Consider the following 6,614-nt stretch of genomic DNA (forward strand, 5'->3'; position numbering starts at 1 on the left):
TTGTTAAAGACAGCCTAGTCAGCAAGCTGTTAAAAGCAAGTCTCAGCTTGCCCAAAGCAGGAGGGGAGGGGGGATTTAGGGTGCCACCGAAAGGGCAGCTTGACCCCGCGTCCTTCCTGATAAGAATCATGTTAAAATTGCTGATAAATGTGTTTTCAAAGAGTCGGATATGCCTCACGAATGTCCGTTGAGGTCTCAAGCCTTCAAGTTCTGGAAAAACCCACACCTGGTTGATCAATAATCAGAAGGAACCTCTTGCTTGAAACTGCTTACTTAACAAGATTTCTTTAATTACTAATGTATAAATAAGGGGAAAAAGCTTGAGACGGGGGGACTCGTTTTGGGACTGACCTCTCCCTCTGGGTCCTGTGGCACCTTATAGACTAACAGACATTTTGGAGCATGAGCTTTCGTGGGTGAATACCCACTTCGTCAGATGCATGTAGTGGAAATTTCCAGGGGCAGATATATATATATGCAGGCAAGCCATTCACAGTCTTTGTTTAATCCTGAGCTGATGGTGTCAAATTTGCAGATGAACTGAAGCTCAGCAGTTTCTCTTTGAAGTCTGGTCCTGAAGTATTTTTGCTGCAGGATGGCCACCTTAAGGTCTGCTATAGTGCGGCCAGGGAGGTTGAAGTGTTCTCCTACAGGTTTTTGTATATTGCCATTTCTAATATCTGATTTGTGTCCGTTTATCCTTTTCCGTAGCGACTGTCCAGTTTGGCCGATGTACATAGCAGAGGGGCATTGCTGGCATATATTACACCATCACAGGACCTAACCCGATCAGCCACACCATCACCGGTTCATTCACCTGCACCTGCACGTCCACCATCAGCTCAGGATTAAACAAAGACTGTGAATGGCTTGCCAATTACAAAACCAATTTCTCCTCCCTTGGTTTTCACACCTCAACTGCTAGAACAGGGCCTCATCCTCCCTGATTGAACTACCTCATTATCTCTAGCTTGCTCATTCTCCAAAACGTCTGTTAGTCTATAAGGTGCCACAGGACTCTTTGCTGCTTTTACAGATCCAGACTAACACGGCTACCCCTCTGATACTCGCCCTCTGGATGCATCTTGTGTTCCCCATCGGCAGACGGGCTGCTGCTGTATCACTTGAAAGACACACTCAGCTTTGGTAATTATCAAAGGTTGAGGGTGTTTTACTAAGTTGTTGTGAACGTGTGTAAGTGCTTGAGACTAAGTTTAGTTTTAAATGAAAGCACTCGTCTTGTTCTGTTTGTGCCAGACACCTATCAGTCGGATGGCCGTGTCTCCCTTGATTTATTTCCTGACACTTCCTCACACAGAGTAAAATTACCAAGAGCTTTGGGTTGAAAGAACCCCGGGTAACAATGTCACCTGGTACGGAGTACAACGTTGGACATTGCTGGTATTTTTCCACTGGAGACAATGGATTTCAGCCTTATAAATTCTATTTAAGGCTGGGTGGGAAGTGAGTTAATCTTGGCTCTTCTCCACTGCCTCCCCACCCAAGAAGGAAGACTGCTGAAAACACCTGAAGAAACAAAGGAATTAAGCTGGGGAAAGGAAAGAGTTGAGTCCAGGCTGAGGCAAGGGTCTAGCCTGGGAAGAGAAATAACGAACTCTGAACTGCAGAAACTCTGCAACCTGCCTAAAACAACATTTATGGTGAGAAATTACTATTTGTAACCTGTTTCTTTAGGCCATGGCTACACTGGCGTTTTACAGTGCTGCAACTTTCACGCTCAGGGGTGTGAAAAAACACACCCCTGAGCGCTGCAAAATACAGCACTGTAAAGCCTCAGTGTAATCAGTGCCGCAGCACTGGGAGCGCAACTCCCAGCGCTGCAAGCTACACCCGTAAGGGATGTGGTTTATGTGCAGCGCTGGGAGAGCTCTCTCCCAGCGCTGGCGCTCTGCCCACACTCACACTTCAAAGCGCTGCTGCGGCAGCTCTTTGAAATGTCAAGTGTAGCCATACCCTTAGTGTATTAAGCTTCCTTTGTGTGTTTTGTTTTATTTGCTCAGTAGTCTGCTTGGTTGTTTGCTATCCCTTATAAAAACTTAAATTTACTTTTTGTAATTGTTAAATTTATTTTTTGTTTATTCCAAAACCCAGTTTGTGCAATTCATAACTGGGGGAGAAGGGACAAAGAGATGTGCATATCGTCCTCCACATTGAGGAAGGGTGATTTTTATGAGCTTATGCTATATAGCTCTCTATATGGTACAAGACATAATTTTGGGTTTACACTCCAGAGGGTATGTGTACAGGAATGCTGGGCATTCCTCTAGCTGAGTCCTCTCTCAGAGATCTGATCGCAAACTGAGATTCTACAGCTAGATGTGTCCCTACCCGTGGGAGTTCTGGAAAGGGGCTTGAGAGCATGTCACAGCAGCACAGAGTAAGGGAAACCCAGGCTGGTAGGACAGGCAGGCTCAGTGGGATCCGAGCACATCTGGTGGCACCCTGAAAGGGGGTGAGGGGTCCAACCCGTCACACTGATAACTTCTTCCCCTTTTACCAGCTAGGTTGAGTTGGATCACTTGATCAGTCTTTTCTAGGCATAGTGGTACAACACTTGTTCCATATCCACACCCTCATTCCATCCTCACATTCGCCATCTATCCATCATTTTCTTGGGTGTACTCTAGTTCTTTGCCTACAAACTCTAGTCTCAAATGCCCTCCTAACAGAATCCCCTTCCTCAATCTGTTGAACATGACCATACCATGTTGGTCTCCTCTCTTGCAGCTTCTCTCTGATACCACAGGCCTTTTTCTTACTCTTGATGACATCATTCCATATGTGGTCTAGCAAAATCATCCCCTCACTGCCCTAAACATCTCATTTCAACAGCTTCAACTCTTCTCAATTGCTTCTCTTTGGTTGCCCATGTCTCTGACCTGAACAGAAGTGGTCTCACATGGTTTGGTATAGTTGTCTCTTAAGTAATCTGGACATCTGTTTACCATAAACCACTGCACCTGCCTTGTGCCAGACTTTCCCCACTCAGCAGCCTTGCTTGCAGTTCTCTGTTGATTTCTCCATTTGCTGCTAACCAGTCCCCAAGGTCCTTAAACATTAGAAACCTGGTTTAGGAGCTGGCCCTTGATGTTCACCTGTCTTGGCTCCATGCAAGTCACTCACATGACTTCACTCTTTTCTTTACTTGATTTGAGGCCATAGTTTGTTAGTTCCCTTCTGGAGTTGGTAACTCACTTGGAATATCATTATGAAAAAGGTAATTTATTTAGTTGAATAGGAAGGGAATAAGTGCAATATTCAAGTGAATTCATTGCCCTGGTTACCATAGGAATATTTTCAGTTCACAAGAGGTATCCAGAATGTTGAGTTAGCAACTGATTACTGGTTCTCCAAAATCTTTCTAAAGTTCAGGTTAGTCTCAATAATCCAACAGGTGACAAAAATCCTAAAATAACTACAAAAATGTTCTCAAGCTCTTAAAATGAAGAACTTTTGTTTGCAATGACCCAAAGCAAAAAAGGGGACAATCTTCAAAGCTGGATCTTCTTTGTTCAGCTGAGTAGTTCAAGTGGAGTCACATGGCTGGGGGTTAGCAGCTAGTCATTTGTCTTGGCGAGGGTCCACTAACATTTTGGGGCCAAACATGGCCACACCTCCTCTCTGGGTCAGCAGCTAGTCCCCTAAATGAAAAGCCTGTTAAATTCTAATTGTAAATACCTTCCAGAATTAAAGATATCTCACAACCCCAACTATGGGGAGAAGCTGTGTGTATAGAGGTTGTGTCAAATAGACTGCCAAAAAGGAAGAATAAAGATTCCTCATATTTTGCCATCACACAGAAGACAGCTTGTTTTAAGAATAAGAATATAATAAGAATCAAATGAATAAGCTGATAATTTTCACTAATTTTTCTCTCCTTCCACATTATCCATGCAGTTACAGTTACTGTTGGGTTGTAGAAGAGTAGTACACATTCTAATGCACATACTGTAGTAGTATAAAAGAACATGGTTAGAAAAGAAAAAGATAATTTCAGTGTACAGTCATGTTACATTGGCCTAAGAGCTGGTCATTCTTGTAAGCTAAGCAGTACCAGGCCTAGCCAGGAGCCCTCCTAGGAAAATGCACATTCTGAAGCAGCAGATGATGAGTCAATACAGAACTAAACCAACATCCTGGTGTGATGTGGCCTTCCTCAAAGAGTCTTTTCACTGTTAAAAGTGTAAAAACATCCCTGAGAAAGGTGACTGGAGAACATGCATGATGAAGATATATGTAAAACTTGTTCCACTGACAAAGGTGGGGATTTTTATTAATTATTTAGCTGTTTGTTTTTGTTAGAGTATCTGTTTAGCTCAAATGGCAGAACAAACAGCTAGGGGAAACACTGTTAGATTCAGGACTCTGGGAAAGCTCTAGTCCAACACAGTTCCAAGGAAACCTCTAGAAAACAGGGAAAATAAAACCTGAAAGTTGAAAAACAAGCTAAAATGTTAACATGCAACAATTTTGACCTTCTCAATGCATCATAAAGGGCACAGGCGTCTGCCTCATTGGGAAGGAAACTGGGACTTGTGTTTTCTCCTGTCATCCTAGGAATATTTCTTTTCAATTTCCAAGTTTTTAAAGCATTTTCAGCAAAAACATAATTTTTCAAAACCAGAGATGGCAATTAGGTTCCTAACTCCCCATGACCAAAATGCCATTTGGGTCTTTGAAAATCTTTTATCAATGTAATTTCCAAATAAACAGTAGCATAGTCTATCGGTTAGAGTACAGGCCTTGGAGCTTGAAGACATACGTGCTATTCTCTGCTCTGTGGGTTGCTTGCTGTTTGACCTTGTGTAAATCACTTAATCTCTGTTTGCCTCTTTTCAATCTCTCCTTCTGTTAAATGAAGACAGCCACTTCCTATTTCACATGGGTGTTTGAGGTTTAGTTGTTTGTGAGTGCTTTGAACATCTTGCAAATAAAGTGCTATGTAAGAATAAAGTATATTAAGTAGTAACCGATGCAGAGGTATCTGAAAAACAGTACATTTATCGGTGAGTTACCTGTACATGTGTCATTTCAAGTGAGAATGTATTCTGGTTTTGCTTTGGCCATTCAGGACAGTACACTTCCCATCACGTTAATACTTTTGAATTTGAGGAATGCTCTGAGATTAAGCAATACATTAAAATTTCCTGATCAAATGCCAAAACCCCCCATACATGAATAGGAAATAGATATCAGTAATTACAGTACAGATTTCATCTATTTCAAAACCCCTTGCTTCAAAGAACAAGTATTAACTGGACAGACACTCCTTCACAAATTAGAGGTTGCAAAGACTTATTGCACACCATATTTATCTTTGAAATTTATCCAACAGAATCAAACCAAAAAAGGCAGCACTTTCTAATTTGAAAAAGATGTTACAGATTATAGTTGCAGGCAAGAAACTATTAAATCTATTACATCCCTATATGCATTTTTTTTATTTGTCTCTGCAGCCACTAACTGAGTTTAGGAGCGCAGGCGTGTAGTGCTACCTGTATTGGTATGATGTTTAAGCTGATAAAATGCACCCTCTTTGAAGTTGCACTATTACTGGAATCAAAAGACAAAATTTTGTTCTTATTAGACATCAGAAAACAATGAAGATGAGATACATAGGTTTGGACTAGTGCCAGGTGTATTTTGTGGGAGAAAATGGGTGGAGGAAGGACAATGATTTCCAAGGGGATGAGAAATTTATAAGGTGAGATATGATTGAGGCGCCAATTGCAAAATTTCAGTACAGTGGGAGTGAAGTGGTTGGAAAGGGGTCAAAGGTAGAGGGTCACCAGATCCCATCTTTAAGGTTGAGATATCCACAAGAGGTGAATGATTGAGAGGTTTCTTATCCTACAATGTAAAATCTTTGGAGCAGGGATTAGCACTTGCATCTGAGGAAGTGGGTATTCACCCACGAAAGGTCATGCTCCAAAACGTCTGTTAGTCTATAAGGTGCCACAGGATTCTTTGCTGCTTTTACAGATCCAGACTAACACGGCTACCCCTCTGATACTATTGGGTATGTGTTTGCACAGTGATTAGCACAACAGGGGTATGATCCATGACTGGGTGCCCTGAGGTCTTACTGTAACACTAAAAATTGTTCTGGTTTATCTGTGGAAGAGTATTTCCATTTTCAAAATGATCTTTGCTGTTTATGCTGGACAGTCACACTTGGGAATGCAGCTGCACCTTTTCAAACAACTCTCAGGGTGCCAAAGAGGACTTAAGAGTCACTGTTGCAACTTAGGGATATGGAGTTTTGGTAGGGAAAAGGGTGCAAAACTGCTTCAGAGGTTTGGGTCCTTCAATACTTCTTGGGGTAAGTTGATTAGGCAGAGTTTGCTTCCTAGATGCTGGCCAGGCCCACACCACTTCTTGCGGGTCCCACTGGCTGTGAACAGCAAACTGCGGCCACTGGGAGCTGCAAGCGGCTATGCGTGCGGAGGCTCAGTTAAACAAAGCATCTCGCAGCCCGCCTGGGGCTTACCCCGGACAAGCCACAATCAAGTTTGGAAACCCTTGTGTTATACCTTTCTCTGCTAGACTGAAGAGCCCATTATTAAATATTTGTTCCCCATGTAGGGGCTTAA

Source organism: Gopherus evgoodei, chromosome 7 (genome assembly GCF_007399415.2).
Source record: "Gopherus evgoodei ecotype Sinaloan lineage chromosome 7, rGopEvg1_v1.p, whole genome shotgun sequence".
Classification (NCBI taxonomy): domain Eukaryota; kingdom Metazoa; phylum Chordata; order Testudines; family Testudinidae; genus Gopherus; species Gopherus evgoodei.